This window comes from Bos taurus, chromosome 7, assembly GCF_002263795.3.
Source record: "Bos taurus isolate L1 Dominette 01449 registration number 42190680 breed Hereford chromosome 7, ARS-UCD2.0, whole genome shotgun sequence".
In the NCBI taxonomy this organism is placed as follows: Eukaryota; Metazoa; Chordata; class Mammalia; order Artiodactyla; family Bovidae; genus Bos; species Bos taurus.
Window position 1 is genome coordinate 35,236,175 of NC_037334.1, and position 22,098 is coordinate 35,258,272.

Here is a 22,098-nt window from a genome sequence, read left to right on the forward strand (position 1 = left end):
ATAGAGGTTTTTTCCTTTATGTCCTCGTCCAGTCTGAAGGCATTTTCTTTGGGGTCATGATGGCAGAGAAATCATGTTTCAAAGTGATGATGAATGGAATGAGAGAAATAGAAAACACATCATTTAAAAATTTTCAGAATAGCATTTCTGAAAAGAAAATTATATACCTGTAAACTAGTGTTTCTGCAAACCACACATCATTCTGAAGAAAAATGGAATCATATGAATGATGATAAATAACATTCTTCTGCTTCTCATCTTTCCCTCTTATTTGGGGACTCTAGCCCCACTCAAAAATTTCTGCATTTATTTCTATGCTTCTTTCTCACATGTTTCTCTGTGTAGTGCGAATAGTATGACCAGTCCTCCTCCATGGCCTCTGCTCTCTGGGAAGCTCTGCTTATCCCTTCCATGGGTGTCGAGCACTGATGATGGAGCTGATGCTGATTAGCCAAGGATGCCATTTCCAGTCATCTGTAAACAGAGTGTCTTCCGCTGCTCTAATGCTTAGTGCAGGGTCACTGGGGAACCTGACTGCTGTGGTTGTGCTGCTGCTGCTGCCAGTGGGGAAGACCATGCCTCTTGGTTGCTTCCTGCCCTGTGCTGGCGGCACTCAGAGTGAAGAACCCTCCCCACGCAGGGCCATGATGAAGTGGTCTCTGTCCTCCTGGTGTACTAGTACTTAAAGTTTTGGGGATTTATGAGAATAAAAAGCTCATTTAGTATTCATTTGCCAGTCAGTTCTATGCACAGCAAATCTAACCCTGTTGCTCCTCCCTTTTGGTGACTGGGATGGTGCTATTGGGTCAAGCCTGATATAATTTCCTCTTTCAGAATATTTTTGTTTGTTTGGTCTTTGGAAACTTCTTCAATTTCTCATGCAAATACATAATCTGTAGGCTCTTCTGTTTTCCAAATACTGTATCACAGTGGTTGTAAAATTTATGCTCAATCTGAGGCTTCTACCTCCACATATAATTTAAATAAATTAAAGATTTACACATCTCTGTTTAAATCAATAAATATAAAAAACATTCCCTTATAAATGTTTTGGTCTTTTATTTTCTGGTTTGCCACATGGTTTCAACAATTTAAAGAAACCCTTAAAATACTTGAATCGTGTCCCCATTACTCCCGTTTCATGATAATGGAAATAACTGATAAAACAATCTCTGTGTGTGAGATTTTCTTTTAGGTAAAGACTTTTCTTTCAGATTTTTCTTCTCCTTGGGCTCTTTCTAAAGGCAGTATCTTATACAGCATGTCCTTTGTTATGTTGGTTTGTATGACTTTCAAAAAATCTTTTGCTTTCAAATTGGGGAAAAGCAAATTAAATGTAGTGAGATGGAACAAAATGACCCTCCCCCAACTAAGATCATAAATAATCTATTGGAAGATTGCACATCTATCCTGGTTGACTCAGACAGAGCCATTCTCAGCTAATGTATGGGCTCCTGGTGGTAAAAGCAGGAACAAGTAGGAGTCAATGTTTCTTTAGCAAATAATGTCAGTTATTTCTCAAGGTTCTCAAGAGGTAGCTTTAAAAGCATCTAATATGAGAAACATGTTTCCTTCATGTGAGAATAGTGGACTGAGCCTCCCTAGGATAATTAATTAATTGATTAACTAATAATGAATTAATTCCTGCTGTGATGAGATGTGCTTGCCTTTAGTCAGGGAGGAACTTAGCACCAGGCTTCTGTGGAAATAAATGAAGACCAACCAAATGGGAACAAGCAAAGCCTATTTATTCAGAGCTTATGAAAGTCAGCTACCATCTCTTCCGTTTTGGCAGAAAGTCAAAGGTAGGCAGAGGAGTGGGAAAACTTTACAGTGATAAAAAAGAAAGCTTCAAATATACCCAATATCCCCTGAATTGAGATTGTTGGCCTGGGGAAGCTTGGGTGGGCTGAATAGAAGCAGGGCAGTCTATGTGATTGGTTTGGGTTATATGTTTGGCTTTTTGTGGTTGGTCCCAAGGTAGAAGGGGGACAAAAATTAAGGGATACATCAGTTGTTAATCAGATTGTGGCTATTTGGGCTAATTGTTGCAGGAGTTGCTGTTTGGTTTCTTGGATTGGTGGCTGGAGCTGGTGATCTGACCTCTTGCAAGTCTGGCTTCCAGGGCTGGTTGCTGTAGACCATGTGTCGGTGGTTGCTGCAGATGGTGGGTCATAATTCTCTTTTTGTATCTGAGCTGCTCACGATATGTTTTTATATTCAACCTCTCATTTCACTTCTGGAGAGCCAACCAAAATCAAGCTCTATACTGTTACACAATTACAGCTCCGAGCTCATCCATCCTTTTGAAGCCTGCGGGAGCTATTGGCAAGATAAAAACTTCATGAACTTGAGTTGAAACAGAAACTATTGGAATTTTCAGAAACCAATTGGAATAGAGGGTTAGCCTTGCTTAAATGGTTGAGGGAGGGGCTCTTTGGAGGAGGGAGGTGGAATGCTGGCTAAGAGACAGTGGCTTCCAGATAGGCTGAGAGGATATGCCATGGGAGAGTTGGGATGATGAGAGAATTAGTCAGAAGGGAGTATCTATGTGTGGCAACTGCCCAAGGCCTAAATTCTCACTTCTTGGAATTTCCTTGGGTTTCTCTGAGGAAATGGGCTAGAAATAGAGCCCCAGTTCCAAGGCTTCTTTTTCTGGTTTGCTTTGAGACGCTTGTCTGATTCCTCAGTGAAAGAAGCACGTATACCTCTCATCAGTGTAGCTTCAGTAGGGTAGGATGCGTGGCAGTGCTGGAGATGGGCACAGTCCACATCAGCTGGCTGCGCCTTGGGTAAGAAAGGCTTAGTGCTCCCTTGAGTGCTCCCCTCAGCCTGCCAGTCAGTGAAGACTATTAGCTGGAAAGGTTCATAGGCAATCAGGCACCTTCCTTGAGTAGGGGCAGCAAAGCCACTTTCCCTGGTCTTTTTTATTTTATTTTATTTTATTGAAGTATTGTAGATTAATAATGTTGTGTTAATGTCTTCTGTACAGCAAAGTGACCCAGTTACACATAATATATATTCTTTTTCATATTCTTTTCCATTATGGTTTGTCACAGAATATTGAATAGACTTCCCTGTGCTACACAGTATAGTTTTGTTGTTTACCCATTCTACGTATAGTAGTTCATCCCTGCTAATCCCAAATGCCCAATCTTCCATTCCCTTACCCAGCCTCCCCCTTGGCAACAAGTCTGCTCTTTATATCTGTGAGTTTGTTTTTGTCTTGTAGATATATTCATTTGTGTAATATTTTAGATTCTATTCCATATATAAGTGATATCATATGATATTTGTCTGTCTTTGATTTCCTTCTCTAGGTCAATTCATGTTGCTACAAATGGCATTATTTCTTTCTTTTTTATGGATGATTAATATTCAATCACACATATATGCTATATCTTTTGTATCTATTCATCTGTGGATGGACATTTAGGTTGTTTCCATGTTATGGCTGCTGTAAATAGTGCTGCTATGAACATAGGGGTACATGTATCTTTTTGAATTATACTTTTGTCTGGGTGTATGCCCAGGAGTAGGATTCCTGGATCATATGGCAACTCTATTTTTAGTTTTGTAAGGAACCTCCATAGTCTTCTCCATAGTGGCTGCACCAATTTATAACTCACCAATAGTACTTTGCCAACAAAGGTCCATCTAGTCAAAGCTATGGTTTTTCCAATGGTCATGTTTGGATGTGAAAGTTGGACTATAAAGAAAGCTGAGTGCCAAAGAATTGATGCTTTTGAACTGTGGTGTTGGAGAAGACTCTTGAGTGTCCCTTGGACAGCAAGGAGATCCAACCAGTCCATCCTAAAGGAAATCAGTCCTGAGTATTCACTGGAAAGACTGATGCTGAAGCTGAAACTCCAATACTTTGGCCACCTGATTTGAAGAACTGACACATTGGAAAAGACCCTGATGCTGGGAAAGACTGAAGGCAGGAGGAGAAGGGGATGACAGAGGATAATATGGTTGGATGGCATCACTGACTCAATGGACATGAGTTTGAGCAGGCTCTGGGAATTGATGATGGACAGGGAAGCCTGGCATGTTGCAGACTGTGCGGTCTCAAAGAGTCAGACACGACTGAGTGACTGAACTGAACTGAACAGTGTAAGAGTGTTGTATTTTCTCCACACCCTCTCCACATTTGTTATTTGTAGACTTTTTAAAGCCATTCTGACTGGTGTGAAGTGATACCTCATTGTAGTTATGATTTGCATTTCTCTGACAGTTAGTGATGTTGAGCATCTTTTCATGAGTCTTTTGGCTATCTGTATTTCTTCTTTGGATAAATGTCTATTTAGGTCTTCTGACCATTTTTCAAGTGGGTTGTTTGGGTTTTTGTTATTGTTGTTGTTGAGTTGTATGAGCTGCTTGTATATTTTGGAGATTAAGCTCTTGTTGGTTGCATCATTTGCAAATATTTTCTCCTATTCCATATGTTTTTTCATTTTGTTTATGATTTCCTTTGCTGTGCAAAAGCTTGTAAGTTTGACTAGGCCTCATTTGTTTATTTTTGTTTTATTTCTATTGCCTTGCATTTTCCCTGATCTTATTCTCAGGCTCCTTGGCAAAGAAGGGGTAAGCCCAGAACCACTTGGGCAATTTTAAATACCATGGCCCCCTCACAACAAACATAAAAACAAAACAGAACAAAATTGAAGCTAGACTAAAGGTAAAACTTCCCTAAATTATAACTCAGCCCTTATTTGAGTACAGATTACCCAAATACATAATGTCTCTACTCTGGCTTTGATATAGGAGTTGAAACAAAACTGAGCCAGATTTGTTTACTTTTGATGGGTAGGTTTTCTTTGCTGGATATTATTTTTGCTGATTAAAAAGAGAAACTTTTTTTAAAAGAAAGTGGCCATAATATCCAAGGCACCAAACTTATAAATAGATTTTTTAGAATGATGTTTTTCATGGTGAAAAACATTCAGATTTGATTTACTTAATCAAAAGAAGATTTCTGAGGATTAGTTAAACTTAAATCATTTAGGGTAGGGTACACTGAATTATAAAAAGAAACCAGTTCTTCAGATATTTGAAGATTTGTGTTTATACTTTTAATTCTACCAAAATACAATTATAAATTTATATAGTCCTTCCATGATGTGAGTATGGATTTTATTAAGTCATACTGTTTTCTGACTCAAGTAGTTTTGATTCTAGATTAAATCAAGTTTAATTTAGATGATGCTACTGAAAGTTAGGGCTTCCCTGGTGGCTCAGAGATTAAAGCGTCTGCCTGCAATGCGGAAGACCAGGGTTCGATCCCTGGGTCTGGAAGATCCCCTGGAAAAGGAAATGGCAACCCACTCCACTGTTCTTGCCTGGAGAATCCCATGGACGGAGGAGCCTGGGGGGCTACAGTCCACGGGGTTGCAAAGAGTTGGACATGACTGAGTGACTTCACTTTCACTTTCTTTCACTGAAAGTTAGGGCAGTCCTGTTTGAGTAGTACCTTCACAAAGCGAACTGTTTTACCCATCTATCTGTATGGATGGCATATTTGGGATTGACAAGCTTACCAGAACACCACACAAATAACTGGAGACTCAGATATACTAATCTGTGGTCAGAGCAGAACTTAGAACTCTGAAGAATTTCAAAGGGGAGGAGAGGACAAAACCTCAGACTAAGTGACCTGGCTTGGGTGACTGGTCCCACAGAAAAAGGCAAATATCCTCTTATTGAACTATCCTCTGTGTATGATGTCAAAACAATATGAGCAATACAGTTGAGCTATAGTGCTGAGCCACGAAAGGATCAGTATAGAACTCTTTAAATTCTACCTACTTTTAAGATAGCACCAGATTCAGAGTCTGGGACAAGACCAAACACGGGGGAACACAGTGATCCCAGTTTCAAAGACTAAGGGGGTGTCAGAGCATGAGGCCAAGTAGATGCTGGAGAAGATGGGAGAACCTGGGACAAGCACTATGGAGATTGACTGGGAAATCTGGCTCAGAGAAACTAACTGCCAAAAATAATGATAAGTGCTAGTCAAAGTTTCTTTAAGGAGGGTTGGGGTAATGTTTTGAGCACACTGTTCTAACGTCTTTAGAAATTCATTGTTGTTATTTGAGTCACGTCCCCTTAGTTATTTGAGGGGATGCCTGTGTCCACGCTTCTCTTATTAATACATGTACTTACCATGCTTTGGCACATGACTTTTCTGATATTTTCTAGACCTGTTCTATATGCTGCTTATTGGTTATATAGATGAGAGCTTGTGCCTTACTAAATTACCAAATAATGCAGGTACTTGCTTGTATATAGCCAGTCAGTGAGCATCTCAAAATGACTCTGAATTCATGTGATTGCTGGGTAGGAAGGACAAACGACAGACACACTGTTCTCTCTTCTGTCCAGTGCCCCCAGGATAACTTTCTGATGATTTCAAAATTATAATATCCTCACCCCAACATTTCATCTCCCTCACTTTCCACCCTCACTTCCAAACACTTATGACATAGGTCTAAGAGGCTGGTTAATCTTTATCTTCAATTTTTCCCCCGTCTCTCTCATATTCCATTAATACCCAGTCACTTATGTGTCTGTTCAATTTGCCCTTTGCCATATTCCATCTGATGCAAAGAGCCAACTCATTGGAAAAGACCCTGATGCTGGGAAAGTTTGAGGGCAGGAAGAGAAGGGAGATATGGAGAATGAGATTGTTGGATGGCATCACCGATTCAATGGACATGAGTTTGAGCAAACTCTGGGAGTGAAGGACAGGGAAGCCTTGCATGTTGCAGTCCATGGGATTGCAAAGAGTTGGACATGACTCAGCCACTGAACAGTAATATTCCAACTGACTGTAGTCTGATAACTGTCATGTTGAACTTAGATTTTTTCAGTTATCTCCTAGTAGGTCCTGCTGCTGGCAATATCTCTCCTCCTGAAAGTCTCTCTCCTCCTGAAACCAATTATATTAGGATGATTTCCTCCTTAAGATACACAGTTCTTACTGGTTCAGGCACTTCTGCATTATGTGCTAGATGTTTCACCAATGAATCCCACCTCCTGGCTTGTGTTGTTTCCCTTTTCCCTTCATCCTGACCCCTGTACTTGGGTAAAGCCTTTTCCTGACCCCACTTCATGTGGCCTGAGATGGTCTCTCCTCTGCTCTGCCATTCTAATTCTGCCTTTAGGCCAAGCCCAACTCAACACTCATATTCACTGGGAAGTTTTTCCAGTTGAACTCTAGTCCACATTTCCTCTTTCTATCAGTTTCCTGTTTCATCATACATAACCTGAATTGCCACGGAGCTTCACCAATTTGAAAAAAATACTTTCATAGACAGTCTATGTTACTATGTAGTATAGTCTCTAAAGTTAGTACCTATTCAGCCAATTTTCTTCGCTGTGGTTAAGTTTTGTTTAAAAAACATGAATTTTATTTTAACTGGAGGGACTTCTCTTCCTATATTTTGGGTTGAGGCTAGTGGTTAGTGCAGCATGTACAGATTAGGCTTTTATTTAATGTTTAAAGGAATATGTATTTCTTCAATTGGAGACAGATTCAATTGGTGACAGAAATGAGAATAGAAGTTTTATGTAAGGATAGGAATAAATTGAGCCTAATGATTATACTTGTATCAAATTATTGAACCTGAGAAACGATATAAACTGTATTGAATCAACAGCAACACTATCAAGTATCTTCTATGTCATAGACTAGAAAATGATTCAGTTGGATTATTTTTCTGTTTTCAGAACATCTAACAAGTAATGATTTTCTATTTATGAGAAATACTTCTGAACATTTTGATTTATTCAATCATATATTTGTAAAAAATATGTTTATTGGCTCAGCTAAGAAAATACTGAAGAATTTTTCATTCAAGAAACGGTTTCTTTTAATAATACATTAACTCAGGAACGTAGGAAACCATTTTACCATCTTTTAAAAATAGCCTTGTGGAAATCAAAAAGCTGTTTGTGTGAGGAGCTCTATATTTTAATATTTCTTAAAAAAAAATTATGTTAGACTCTTCCATGTTGCAAGGAATAAAACATTATTAGCAATCTTGTTTAGTGGGTGTTTCTGGGAGATGCAGAAGTAAATGAGGCAAGGAACTGTTTCCACTACTGCAGACAGGCCCTGAGGAGACCTGGGAGCTGTGCAGGACACCACAGCTACAGGCATCCTCTCCAGTGTCAGGGGGCCTTAGCAACTCTCTCTGCCAATGATCTCTCTGCTCCAGTGTCAGGGGGCCTTAGCAACTCTCTCTGCCAATGATCTCTCTGCTCTCCTCTTTACGTTATGGATTCAAATTATGAATTCTGCTGTCTTGTTATCTCTGTTGCCTCTGGAATCTTTGTATTCCTCCAGTGTTATCTGTCCATATATCCACTGACTCCTTCAAGTTATGTCTATATTTCCTTAAAAAAAAAAACAACAAAAAAAAACCCCCTAACAGACCCTGTATTTTTTCACCCACTTCATGAGACAAAGCTATTTACAGCCTGCTAGAGTTTGGACAGCAAACCTTGGTCCAATTCGCTATGGTCAGAGTTTGAGGAGTCATGTTATTCAAAGCAGGCTATTACCAGGACTCATCTGATTGATAATTTTATCCTAGACTAGAGTTGGCTCTACAGGACCAAGACCTTTGTTTCATCAGAGTCTCAGAATAGCTAGATGTGGGGATGCTGTGGCTTCATGCTGAGAAACTCACAAGACTAATCTAAAAGCTGGAATATTGACATATTTATTGAAAATGAGAAATCTGGTTATCATGCAGATCAGATTATTGCAACTGCCTGGCCAATTTGTTTCTTCTCCCTATAGGCAGAGCTAAACCATAGGCAAGTTAGCTAAACAACTGGCCAGGTTTGCAAGGTATGAATTTGTCTAAATAGTTTTGGATTTCCACATGTGACTCTTACCAAAACCAGCCAAATAGAAATTGGTTCTACTTCTGATTCAATAGGTTACTACTTAGTAGAGATTTCTTGAATGTGAAAGTTCTCGATTATACCTTTTGGTGAAAATAAAGATCAGTCCTTGTCAGTAATAATCTATTTCTATGAGTTCTTTTCCAAAATAAACAACCACATAACATTTTTGACTGAGAGATAGAGCCCCAAACTCTGAAATCTCATGGTTCCTCAAAGTACAAGACAGAAAGCATTTGCCTCTGAATTTTCTGTCTTTCTCTCTTATTCTGTGAGCACAAGCATCCTTTGTCCTTCTTCCATCCTAGGTGTTGTAGCTTTACCTGTGTTAATGAATGGAAGTGAAATGTAAGTCACTCAGTTTTGTCCAACTCTTTGCGACCCCATAGACTATACAATCCATGAAATTCTCCAGGCCAGAATACTGGAATGGGTAGCCATTCTCTTCTCCAGTGGCTCTTCCCAAACCAGGAATCAAACCCAGGTCTCCTGCATAGCAGGCAGATTCTTTACTAGTAGAGCCACTAGTTGAGCCACATATGTTTATACCTAATCCAAATTCAATGAGGCCTATATGAACCTGTTCTGGGACGGTAGGTGGTACACTCAAAATCAGTCTCTTCCTGAAATGCTTCAGACATTGATTTGTTAGAACCATTAATTTAATGTTAGCGGTCTAATTCCAGACATTCATGTAAGATTTTGATTCTCTCACTGTATCTTAAATCAATCATATATTTAAAGCCTAGGAGCCTTTGGACCATTTTCAGAGGATTTTACATATTTCTGATCTGATAACTTACCTGTTGCTTCAATATTCATGTGGTACTACAGGAAATTGTTCAAATATGTGGCCCTCTGTTGATTTCAAAGCCTAATTCTTTGACAGCCAAACTATTTCCTAGTTCTTCACAAGCCCCCTTATCTGTTTTTTTTTTTTTTTTTTTCCTGCTAAAGTCATCAGCAGCTTGAGGCCTGGGTGGAGTCTTAATGCCAAGACTTGGTATCCTGGCATACAGCTGCTACTTAGTTGAGGTTCATTGAATGTGAGAATTCTCTGTTGCCAATATATCCTGGTGATTTCTGTAACTGCCTATAGATGCAGATTGAGACTAGATTTAAGGAGTTAGTGAATTTAGCAGAGGAGTTAGCTTAAATCCTTTAATGTGTAAAATGAACACTACCACAGCAAGAAACATACCTTCCTTTTCTGTTAGGAATATGATTTCAATATTGATTCAATTTCATATTTAAAGTAAATTGACAGAATATCAGCCTACATTACAAGGAAATGTCATAGCATATTGCTTAAATATTTGGAGTTGAACACTTCATTAAGAAGTATGAAATGATCCCCAGGCCAGCTAATGCCAGGGGATATTTATTGTGATTGAGGCAGAAAAAGGATAAAACTTCTTTGGACATGTTTGCTCTTTGTGTGTGGCAATGATTTATCCTAATCTGTGACTGTCCTTCATTTCTAGAGGATGATTATGGCCTTTGCTTCTTGTAAGAGAGCTGTGTTTTGACATTTTTCAATGACTTTAAATGCATATATATTAAAATATGTATTATATGTTTATATAATGTGTGTGTATGTATATGTATTTTTTCTTCTGTGTAGCCATCAAAGTGTAAGCAATTACTCTCTCTTTTTAAGAACCATTATCTACTATTAGCTGCAGTACGAAGTGTGCTCTTATATATTATCTGGTGTACTAACTAAATGGAATGGGTTAGTGAAAACCTATTCACAGTGTTGGAACTAATGAGCCTGTGCGTTAGTAGTGATAAAGAAGGCACATTCGAAGACAAATGTCTTGTTTTAATAGCACTATTGTACCGTTTGAATAAAGAGAGTGGCATTTCTTTCAAATTGTCTGTAAGTAAAGTCTGTCATTATATGAATAGTAAGGTATCCTCTATGTCTCCAGACTAACTAATGTTTAGTAAATATTTTTCCTTTGTTGATTATATCCATTTAGGGACTGTAAAATCATTGCTGCTAATGTAATTCTAAATGGGTATTGATACCAGTTATGGTTATTATACTGTTGAAAAATCAGGCAATATGGGAGCCTTATAATTACATTAGAAGAGATAGTGTATATGTACTTTTTAAAGACTAGCAGAACAAATTAACAACTGGAATCTGTATTCAAGACCTCAGGACAAAATAGACATTAAATAAAATCATTTAGTAATGTGAGCTTTATAAATAATGTTTGCTTTGTTAATAGCTATGTCTCCAGCACTTAAAAGAATGCCTGTTACATGGTACATTATCAATAAATATTTGTTGAATGTTGAAGTCATATATAGCATCCTATGATCCTTCTTCACATGAACAGATAAAGTTTGTTTATATCTCAGTCCATTTGGTCTTCCAAGACAGAAATACCAAAGACTGAGTGGCTTTAATAACAAAAGTTCATTTCACACAGTTCTGTAGGCTGGAAGTCCAAGATCAAGATGCCAGTAGATTTGGTGTCCAATGAGACATTGCTTCCTGGCTCATAGATGGCTATGCTTTTGCTGTAATCTTACATGGCAGAAAGGGTAAGCAGAGGGAGCTCACTGACGGACAAAGAGTCTCTTTTGTAAGGCACTAAATTAAAAGACGCTTATTCCTTGGAAGGAAAGTTATGACCAATCTAGATAGCATATTAAAAAGCAGAGATATTACTTTGCCAACAAAGGTCCGTCTAGTCAAGGCTATGGTTTTTCCAGTGGTCATGTATGGATGTGAGAGTTGGACTGTGAAGAAAGCTGAGCGCCGAAGAATTGATGCTTTTGAACTGTGGTATTGGAGAAGACTCTTGAGAGTCCCTTGGACTGCAAGGAGATCCAACCAGTCCATTCTGAAGGAGATCAGCCCTGGGATTTCTTTGGAAGGAATGATGCTAAAGCTGAAACTCCAGTACTTTGGCCACCTCATGCGAAGCGCTGACTCATTGGAAAAGACTCTGATGCTGGGAGGGATTGGGGGCAGGAGGAGAAGGGGACGACAGAGAATGAGATGGCTGGATGGCATCACCAACTCGATGGACATGAGTTTGAGTAAACTCTGGGAGTTAGTGATGGACAGGGAGGCCTGGCGTGCTGCAATTCATGGGGTTGCAAAGAGTCGGACATGACTGAGCGACTGAACTGAACTGAATCCCATTCATGGCTTCCCTGGTGGCTCAGTGGTAAAGAATCTGCCTGCCAATGCAAGTTTGATCCCTGGGTCAGGAAGATCCCCTGGAGAAGGAAATGGCAACCCACTCCAGTATTCTTGTTTGGGCAATCCCATGGACAAGAGGAGCCTGGCGGCCTACAGTCCATGGGGTCACCAAAGAGTTAGACATGACTTAGGGACAAAACAACAATCCCATTCACCAGGGCTTTGCCCTAATCACCTCCTGAAGACCCTACTTCCAAATAACATCACACTGTGGAAGAGGTTTCAACTTATGTATATTGGGAGGACACAATATTCATTCTATGGCAATTTCCAAACTACTTACTGTCTTAGCTTATTAGGATTAAACTTGAAATATACATTAAAAATGCTGAGTACCTCTCCTCAAATATTAAATAGTAATACGTTCCCTGTTAAAAAGCTGAGAAACTAGGTTCTAAGAAGTGAGGAAATTTGGCTGCAACATAGCTGTCCCCTGGTTTCATACTTTTAGATTTGACCTCTGTGTGAAACATGCCCCACTCACTGCTGAAGGAGATAACAATGTCAGGACTCCATCTGTGTAAAAAATAGAATCAGAATATAACATCTATCTGTAGGTAACTGATAAGTTTAATAAAACTAAGCTAGGTTTGTATTGGAGAAATGTTTCACAGTGAAGAAACTGAGGTAATTTACTTGCAGTAAGCAGTACAGTGTTAGAACACCATGAAAAGACATTATATGCCAATATTTAACTAGCTCTTATGGAATCATTTAATGATTATTATGACAATCTGATGTTAAAAACACTAGGTCTGAGAAGATGAATTAAATTATCTGATATTTTTGAGGCTCTAGATACTTTAAAATTCCATTGCAGTGACAAATGACTCCAATTCTCTATAGGTTTCAACCATGTTGATATGCCATGTGGATTGCCTGTATCTCTGATATAGAGGGAAAAGAAAGAGCCTCAGGCTAAAGGCACAATCCGTTCCTGGGCTCTACCATACTATTGGCACAAGGCAAGGAGCAATAGGGCCAACAGAAATGCCTGGTGGTTCTTAAATCTTCTGCTCCAATGTGGCAAGTTTTACTTCTGCTGGCCAAAGCAGAGGTCAGGCTCAACTCCAGTGAAGCAAGGAGGTATATTTATTGCCATAAAAGGTGCTTAAAGTCACATGACAATGCATGCTGATGTTGATGTAGGATTCCTCTTGTGGAAAGGAGGAATAAGTAATTAGAAACAGGCCACATTGTACTACTCCTTCTGTATTAGCTTCCCAGAGTCGCCATAACAAAGAAGCCCAATCTGGGGGCTTAACACTCCCAGTTCTGGAGGCTGGAGATGAGAAATTGAGGACTTAACAGGGCCATGATCCTCTGGGACTCAGGGTAGAATCCTTCCTTGCCTCTCCTGGCTTCTGGTGGTAGCGTTCAGCCTTGGCATCCCTTGGATTGCAGCTTCACCACTCTCCTTTCTAACTGTTGTCATGTGGTATTCTCCCTGTGTGTCTTTCTATTTCTGACTGTTGTCACTTGGTATTCTCCCTGTGTGTCTTTCTGTTCATGTGGCATCTTCCCCTTTTTTATATGGACACCGGTTACAGTGGTTTAGGGGTCCATTGTACTTAACTTGATTCTCCCTGCAAAGAATCTGTTTCCAAATAAGGTCACATTCACAGATACCAGGTTTAGGACTTTAACATATCTTTTGGAGGCACACAATTCAACCAATACACGGCCCTAAGCTTATTTCCCAGCTTGGGTTTTTTTTTTTTTTTTTTAAGTTTTGGCTACACTGGGTCTTCATTGTGGTGCATGGCCTCAGCGGTTGCTGTGTGGGGGCTCTTTAGTTGCGGCACGTGAGTTTCTCTAGTTGCAGCACATGGGCTTAATCACCCTGTGGCATGTGGGATCTTAGTTCCCAACCAGTGATCGAACATGCGTCCCCTGTATTCAAAGGTATATTCTCAATGACTGGACCACCAGGGAAGTCCCCCACTTCTTACAATGAGGTCCTCTCTCTTCCTCTACCTGTCACCCTCATTCCAAACCATTTACTTTGTTCTAAGTCTCTTATTTGTGCTCTATGATTGACGGATATCTTGTTTGTATCTCTTTGCCAGTGTCTCCTATTTCATAATCGAATTGGACAGTGTTGGTCCAAGTATAACCACTTAGTTAAATTTATTCCTGTTCTTACATAATCTAATAGAACTAGATGCAAGATAAATCAATGGATTTTAATGTAACAGGATTTGAAAAGGGCACTAATATGATTTCAGATTCTTCACTGTAACCAGTCTTTGAGAAACCACCACTTGTCCACTTTGGGTTATATCAAAAAAATAATATTCACAATATTCTGGCAAGTCTAGGAAAACGCTTACCAGCCTTTACACAGGATTTACAATAGATTGCAATGGGCCTGGTCCATTGCTCATCTCCTCTCTCCTTTATCTTCTTCTATCTTCTGTGTTGGCTTCATCCTTACCAACTGTTATACAAGATTAGTTCTCTCATGTGAAAACACTAGACACTTTGAAATTCCTGCCTTTCTTCCAACAGTATTTGCCATCAATGACCACTATTTTCTCTTGTTTTTCCTGACATCACACTATCCTGATTTTCTTCCTACTTCTTGGAAAACTTCTTTTACCTCCTTTTTAAACTCCTCCTTGTCTACTGCTGCTGCCAAGTCACTTCAGTTGTGTCTGACTCTGTGTGACCCCATAAACGGCAGCCCACCAGGCTCCTCTGTCCCTCCTCATCTAACTTCCCCTTAAATACTGGTGTTCCTCAGGACTCAATATTGGAGTTTTGCTCCTCTGTTTCTGCCCTCTCCTTGGGCAATCAATTATATTTACCCTTTGTTTTCAATTGCTGTCTACATGCTAATGACTCAAATCTCTACTTTTTATCTGATCCTTACCCCTGAGTTTGAGTACTCTTTATGTTAATGATTTTTGCAACTTTTTTCCTAGGCTGTCTCCAAAGCACCTGAAGCTCAGCCTACTCTGAACTCAGGTAAACATCTTATGTTTTAAACACTGCCTTCAGTGAATGTCATAGAAATTAGAAGCATTGACTCTGAAACAGTATGGGCAAACCAAATCCTGGTTCCAACACTTACTGGCTCTGTGATTTATAGCAAACTATTTATCTTCTATGTTCCCATTTCTTAATTTGTATAATATGAATATCAGTTGTACATACCTCAAAATTTGTTAATAAGGCTACATGTAGAAGGCTGAGAATGGTGTTAGACAAGTAGAAAATATCAATGAATGTCAACTATTACTTTTTACCCTGATGTACCAACATGAAACCTGGGTGTCCTTAAATGACAATCTTTATCCCATATCTGGATAGAACTCACTCCAGTAGTTAATTTTCCTTATCTATTCCTGGCTCCCTCTTGGCAGTCTCCACGATACAGCCAAATCTGCTACCAACAACTTGATTGTGTCACTGTCATTCATAAGACTCAATAATGGCTCCCTCATTAATGTTAGTAGTGGGGTTGAGCTCTCCCAGCATTGGGACAATGAGATGAGAGGCACCGGATGCTGAGCTGTCTGCTGCAGTTCTCCTCCAAGGAGAGACTGAGAAAGCATCAGATTCTACCCACAACCCAGCATGAGGCTCTTAAGATCTGAGGAGGAGGATCTGCCCTATATTCTTTTTCTTCTGATGATTCTTTCAAGGAAATTCAAAAATTCTGAGCCTGGAATAAGGGGAGTCTAGACAAAACAGGGACTTTCCTGGTGGCTCAGTGGTAAAGAATCTACCTGTCAATGCAGGAGACCCAGGTTGATCCCTAGGTCAGGAAGATCCCCTGGAGGAGTAAGTGACAACCCATTCCAGTTTTCTTGCCTGGAGAATCCCATGGACAGAGGAGCCTGGTGGGTTACAGTCCATGGGGTTGCAAAGAGTTGGACACTACTGAGTGACTGAGCCTGCACACATGCAGATAGGAACAGAACACTCAGATAATTAGTCAGGTGGGGGAATATGTGACCTGGGTAAGCAAGAAAATAAAAAGGCTAATTATATTATCTCTTTGCAACATTCTTACTAAATGGTAGGACTTACTAGTGTTACCAGAGCAAAATTTTAATTGAAAGACTAATTTCTAATTTTTACCATTTGCTGTTTAAATGTTAGTACTATAAAACCAAAACAAAAAGAAAAGAAGATTTTTCAGTTGAGAATTTTACCTACAGCCTTGTGTCCACTCAAGAGAAATATTTCAGAATGAAATAGGCGACAGTGTTTGGCCCCTGGTGTGCTTTCCGAACAATTAAATCGGGCTGCCTCTGCCAGCCATTTCAAAGACATTTCCTGTTTGAAGTAGCCTGCCCACTCAGTGTGAGAGGATGTAGCTGATTATCCTCCCATAAACAAGGAAAAGGCCTTCAGGTGGTCTGACTTGGAAGAAAAACCTAGCTGTGGGAGAGAGAGGAAGCTTTGGGGTAAAGAGAAAAAGGCATGAAGAAAGCCAGAAAAAGGAAATTTAGTGCATAAAATGAACTGGAATAGATCCAAACAAAGTGCAGTGGGAAAGTGCTGTTGGCATCCTCCTTCTGGGAACGCTGGGCCCCTTCTGTGGGTGAAGGAGTGAAGCTGCTCGTCTCATGAAAACAAAGCTAGTCAAGAAAATGTCAGACTTAGAGTACACTAGCAAAGCATTTTATTTTGAATGTTTTGATTATTTTGTGTAGTGACTAAAGCAGGATGTAAAGTGGAGGAAATCCTGAGATATCAAAGAAAAAATGTGCTGGATGTCGCTAGACAGGCCAGAGAGACTATTTAAGACCATTGCAATAGGATGGAGAAGGAAATGGCAACTCACTCCAGTATTCTTGCCTGGAGAGTCCCATGGACAGAGGAGCCTGGCAGGCCATGGTCCATGGGGTCACAGAGAGTCAGACACGACTGAAGTGACTAAGCACGCATGTACATAATAGGGTAGACAGATTGAACTCAGGTCTCCTGGAAAGAAAGGCAGGAATATTTTAAGTGCTGAGATGAACCGGTGGTAATTCCTGGGAGACATCAGGGCAGAGGCGGGTCAATGTGCTAAGGCCACATGTGTTTGCTGATTGGTGCTTATTGAAGTTAAGTTCCTGTACTTCCACAAAGACTGGGAGATAGGCATACTGTCTCCTTGATGATTATGTTTCAAAGGGATAGCTTTCAGGCCCTTGAGAAAGACATTCTTGGGTTGTAATAAGGGCAAGAAGCTTTTAGAAAGATTTATTCAAAGGGACAGAGAAATAATTTATGATAGAAAGTTTTCTAAAGTAAATGTTCTAAGTAAAGAGAGTTCAGGGACCTAAAGTCAGGAGGAAGCCTGTCTAACGTTTAGTAAAAATGAGTTAGTTGATCAGTTATGTCCGACTCTTTGCAATCCCATGGACTATAGCCTGCCAGGCTCCTCAGTCCATGGAATTTTCCAGGAAAGAATACTGGAGTGGGTAGCCATTCCCTTCTCCATGGGATCTTCCCAACTTAGGGATCAAACCTGGGTCTCCCGAATTGCAGGCAGATTCTTTATCCTCTGAGCCACCACAGAAGCCCTTTTAACCTATCCTTTTAGTAAACCTGAGGAGTATGTTCCCACGTCCGAGGTCAGGGCAGCAGCTGAGAGGAGTGTCAGACTTTATATTTTTGGGCTCCAAAATCACTGCAGATGGTGATAGCAGCCATGAAATTAAAAGACGCTTACTTCTTGGAAGGAAAGTTATGACCAACCTAGATAGCATATTGAAAAGCAGAGATATTACTTTGCCAACAAAGGTCCGTCTAGTCAAGGCTATGGTTTTTCCAGTGGTCATGTATGGATGTGAGAGTTGGACTGTGAAGAAAGCTGAGCGCTGAAGAATTGATTCTTTTGAACTGTGGTGTTGGAGAAGACTCTTGCGAGTCCCTTGGACTGCAAGGAGATCCAACCAGTCCATCCTAAAGGAGATCAGTCCTGGGTGTTCATTGGAAGGATTGATGCTGAAGCTGAAACTCCAATACTTTGGCCACCTCATGCGAAGAGTTGACTCATTGGAAAAGACCCTGATGCTGGGAGGGATTGGGGGCAAGAGCAGAAGGGAATGACAGAGGATGAGATGGCTGGATGTCATCACTGACTCGATGGACATGAGTTTGAGTGAACTCCGAGAGTTGGTGATGGACAGGGAGGCCTGGCGTGCTGTGATTCATGGGGTTGCAAAGAGTTGGACACGACTGAGCAACGAGACTGAACTGAACTGAACTGAGGGGTATATTAAGTCCATCTTGTTCAATATGGTTTAGGTTGTCTGATGGAGTGTTTAAAAGACCAGTGAGACCAAGTCAAGATCTAAATGGTTGCTTCCCCAAACATTGAGTATTCTCTGATCATGATCATGAAACCTAACACGATGCTCAAAGCATAGCAGGCACTCAAAACATTTTTGCTGATTGAATAAATGAACACAAAATGAATAAATGGTTCGATCACTCCATTCACCACCTCTATCCCCTGTTAGGAGTTGCTTTGTAAGTTTCTACTCTTGATAGATGGAAAAGACAAATTAATTATCTATATGAAATCCAAAGCTTCATTACTATGTTTGCCATTTTATTTGCTAATATTCAGTTGTTAAATACACTGGCAAATGCTTTGAACTTCCTTAATGCAAGGTGCTATACAGTCATATGGGGCTTCCCTGGTGGCTCAGAGGTTAAAGTGTCTGCCTGCAATGCAGGAGACCTCAGTTTGATCCCTGGGTCAGGAAGATCTCCTGGAGAAGGAAATGGCAACCCACTTCAGTATTCTTGCCCGGAGAATCCCATGGATGGAGGAGCCTGGTGGGCTACAGTCCATGGGGTCGCAAAGAGTTGGACATGACTGAGTGACTTCACTTCACTATATGGTCATACATTTTAATTATAAAACCATCTCTTTAACAAAATAGACTGTTAATTTTCTTAGAATTTCTCTGAAACTCTCTATAAAACTCCATTGGAATTTTTCCTTCTATATTCTATAAATGTTATAGAAATAATACAGTTAAAGAAATAAAAAAAATGAAAACCAAAATAAATAAATAAATAAATGGTTTCTTCCCTAAAAATCAACTCACTAACTTAAATAATACAAAGGAGGCATTGGTTCATGTAAATGAAACTTCTAGGTAAAGTTTGTTTTGATTCTGGGCAGAAAAATTTTTGTAACCAAACAAGACCCTGTGAAGCTTTCCTAGGACAGACTCCCCCATGTCCTCTGCTTCCCTCTTGCTTGTAGGAAAACGCTAGCCTCCTAAACCGTCTTCAAGTTCCAAAGAATAAATGTAATCAGAGAAGTGAGAAAATGCAGAAGCAGAGCAAAACAGCTAAGCAAGTCAAAATAATGATAGTTAGCCATTAAACAAAGTCAAGGATCTTGAGTTACCCCTGGAGGTCTAAAGGTAATATTCTTAGCTATGTCCTTTGAGCTGTGTTGCAGATATTGAAACCCTTGCCAAGTAGAAGAAGTTAATTGTATATTGCCCACAACCACATAGACCCCAGACCAGTATTACCAGAAAGTTGATGATGTTGACTCCCAATAACCTTACCACCAATCAATCAGAAGAATGTCCATGAGCTGATCACACACCCTGCAACACCCTGTCTTCAAAAACCTTTCCCTGAAAGCCAGCAGAGAGTTTGGGCCTTTTAAAAACAAGCTACCTAGACTCCTTGCTTGTGCCCTGCAGTAATGCTGTTTTTCCTTCCTCACAACCTGGTGTCAGTAGATTGGCTTTACTGTGAGAGGGTGAACGGACCCAAGTTTGGTTTGGTGAGAGTTCCTTTTTCTCAATATCTCTGCTTTGTTTCCTTGATACGGACACCAGTGTGAGCAGTTCTCCCTTAGAGTTTTAAGATGTTGGCCAGCAGTTTCTAGGTTAAAACATTCTTCTCCACATCTGACAGGAAGGGAGTTTTGGCAGCAGCTCAGGAAAAGAAGGAGCTTTTCTTTTCCTGAAGCCTAGCAAGTATCTCCTGAAGCCCTTTGGGGCTCTTGTTGAGTCACATGTTTATCCCTGAAGCAGTCACATGGCCAGGGAGATAGACTTAGCTGATCTCCTTGAGTTAGGGGTAGATTCCATCAGTTTGCTTGAGCTGTTGTAACAAAGTGCCACAAAGTGTGTGACTTAATATAAATTTATTCTCTTACAGTTTTGTAGGCAAGAAGTTCAAAATCAAGGTGTTGGTAGGACAACGATTTCTTGAAGGCTCTAGGGGAGAATTTGTAGCATGCCTTTCTCTTGACATCTGGTTTCTGCCAACAGTCCTTGGCATACCTTGGTTTGCAGCTGCACAACTCTTATCTCTGTCTCTGTTGCTACATGGAATTCTTCTTCATGTGTTTATGTCCAAATTTCCCTCTTTTATTAAAGATACCTGTTATATTAGATTTGTTGTTGTTTAGTTGCTAAGTTGTTTAGTTGCTAATCTGACTCTGTGACTCCATGGACTGTAGCCCACCTGGCTCCTTCTGTCCATGGGATTTTCAAGGCAAGAATACTGGAGTGGGTTGCCATTTCCTTCTCCAAGGGATCTTCCTGACCTTTGAGCTTACCTGAATGATCTCATCTTACTTGATTCTATCCACAAAGGCTCTGTTTCCTAATAAAAAAGTTACACTCTCAGGTACCAGAGGTTAGGACTCTGTGTGTGTGTCCATAATTTAATCCATAACAGGATGAATTCATTTATCAAGACTTCTTTGGTTATTAGAAGGGGTAAATGGATGCTGCAGAGGCAACAGAAAAACACTGATACATTACTGTTAGAAATAGTCATAATTATAGCCATTCTGCTCTCTGATTTCCATTTCTTAGTTCAGGAGCCCTCTTTATATAAAATTCCCACATCAATAATTCTCCTTACAGGACCTCCCATCCACTCACCCCACTGCCTCACTTTCCTATTTGGCTTGGATTGCAAGGTTTTCATTACAATCTCTCTCTTGCACATGCTCTCCATTTATAAGATCATTTCCATAAGCATATAATATACCATCATAGCTCCATTATTTGAAAAGTTTTCACCTGTCTTCATATTCCTCTGAAAGTTTTTGGTGACTTTCCTGCTTCTGTTGAGAACAAAACTTCATGAAGGAGCTAGACTCAGCTGGTCTCCACTGTCTGCTCCAACTGGCCTCATCACCAAGACTCAATTTAAGCAGCTCTTGTAAAGTCCTTACCCACCTCTACCTTGTCAAACCCATCGGCCATTCTCAGTCTTTATCTTACCCTCTTGGCAGTTTTGATACAGTTGTTTACTTCCTTCTTTTGGAAACACCCCCTTCCACTTCAGGGAACCACACATTCTGAGAACTACGATTCACAGTTAGACCACATGCTTGGAAGCACTGGCCACCTCACTGGCCTCTCCTCTCACTGCTTCTCTCTTCCTGACATCTAAATGTTGAAATGCCCCAGGGTGTGATCCTCAGCCTTCCATTCTCTCCAACTATACTCCAAAGGTGATGTCAGTCACTCCATGGCTTTGTATGGCATTCAATGCTCATGACTCCTTAATTTATATCTCTGGTCCTTACCTCTACCCTGAACTCATATTTTTGGCTACCTATTTTTATTCTGTTTAGATCTCTGCTAAGTATCAATAAAGGACAGAAATGGTATGGACCTAACAGAAGCAGAAGATATTAAGAAGAGATGGCAAGAATACACAGAACTGTACAAAAAAGATCTTCATGACCAAGATAATCATGATGGTGTGATCACTGACCTAGAGCCAGACATCCTGGAATGTGAAGTCAAGTGGGCCTTAGAAAGCATCACTATGAACAAAGCTAGTGGAGGTGATGGAATTCCAGTTGAGATATTTCAAATCCTGAAAGATGATGCTGTGAAAGTGCTGCACTCAATATGCCAGCAAATTTGGAAAACTCAGCAGTGGCCCCAGGACTGGAAAAGGTCAGTTTTCATTCCAATCCCAAAGATAGGCAATGCCAAAGAATGCTC

General features: G+C 40.1%; 1 long non-coding RNA gene across 6 annotated transcripts in view; it reads left to right on the plus strand.

Moving 5' to 3' along the window:
• Positions 1 to 22,098, plus strand: part of LOC112447397 (uncharacterized) — a 909,470-nt gene that overhangs the window by 61,077 nt on the left and 826,295 nt on the right. For 3 of the 6 annotated variants that reach the window (XR_009495228.1, XR_009495230.1, XR_009495229.1), the window contains exon 3: positions 15,070 to 15,112. The exons of the other annotated variants lie outside the window; for them this stretch is intronic. This is a non-coding gene — a long non-coding RNA (uncharacterized lncRNA). The remainder of the gene's footprint in view (positions 1 to 15,069; positions 15,113 to 22,098) is intronic. 6 annotated transcript variants of the gene reach the window in all.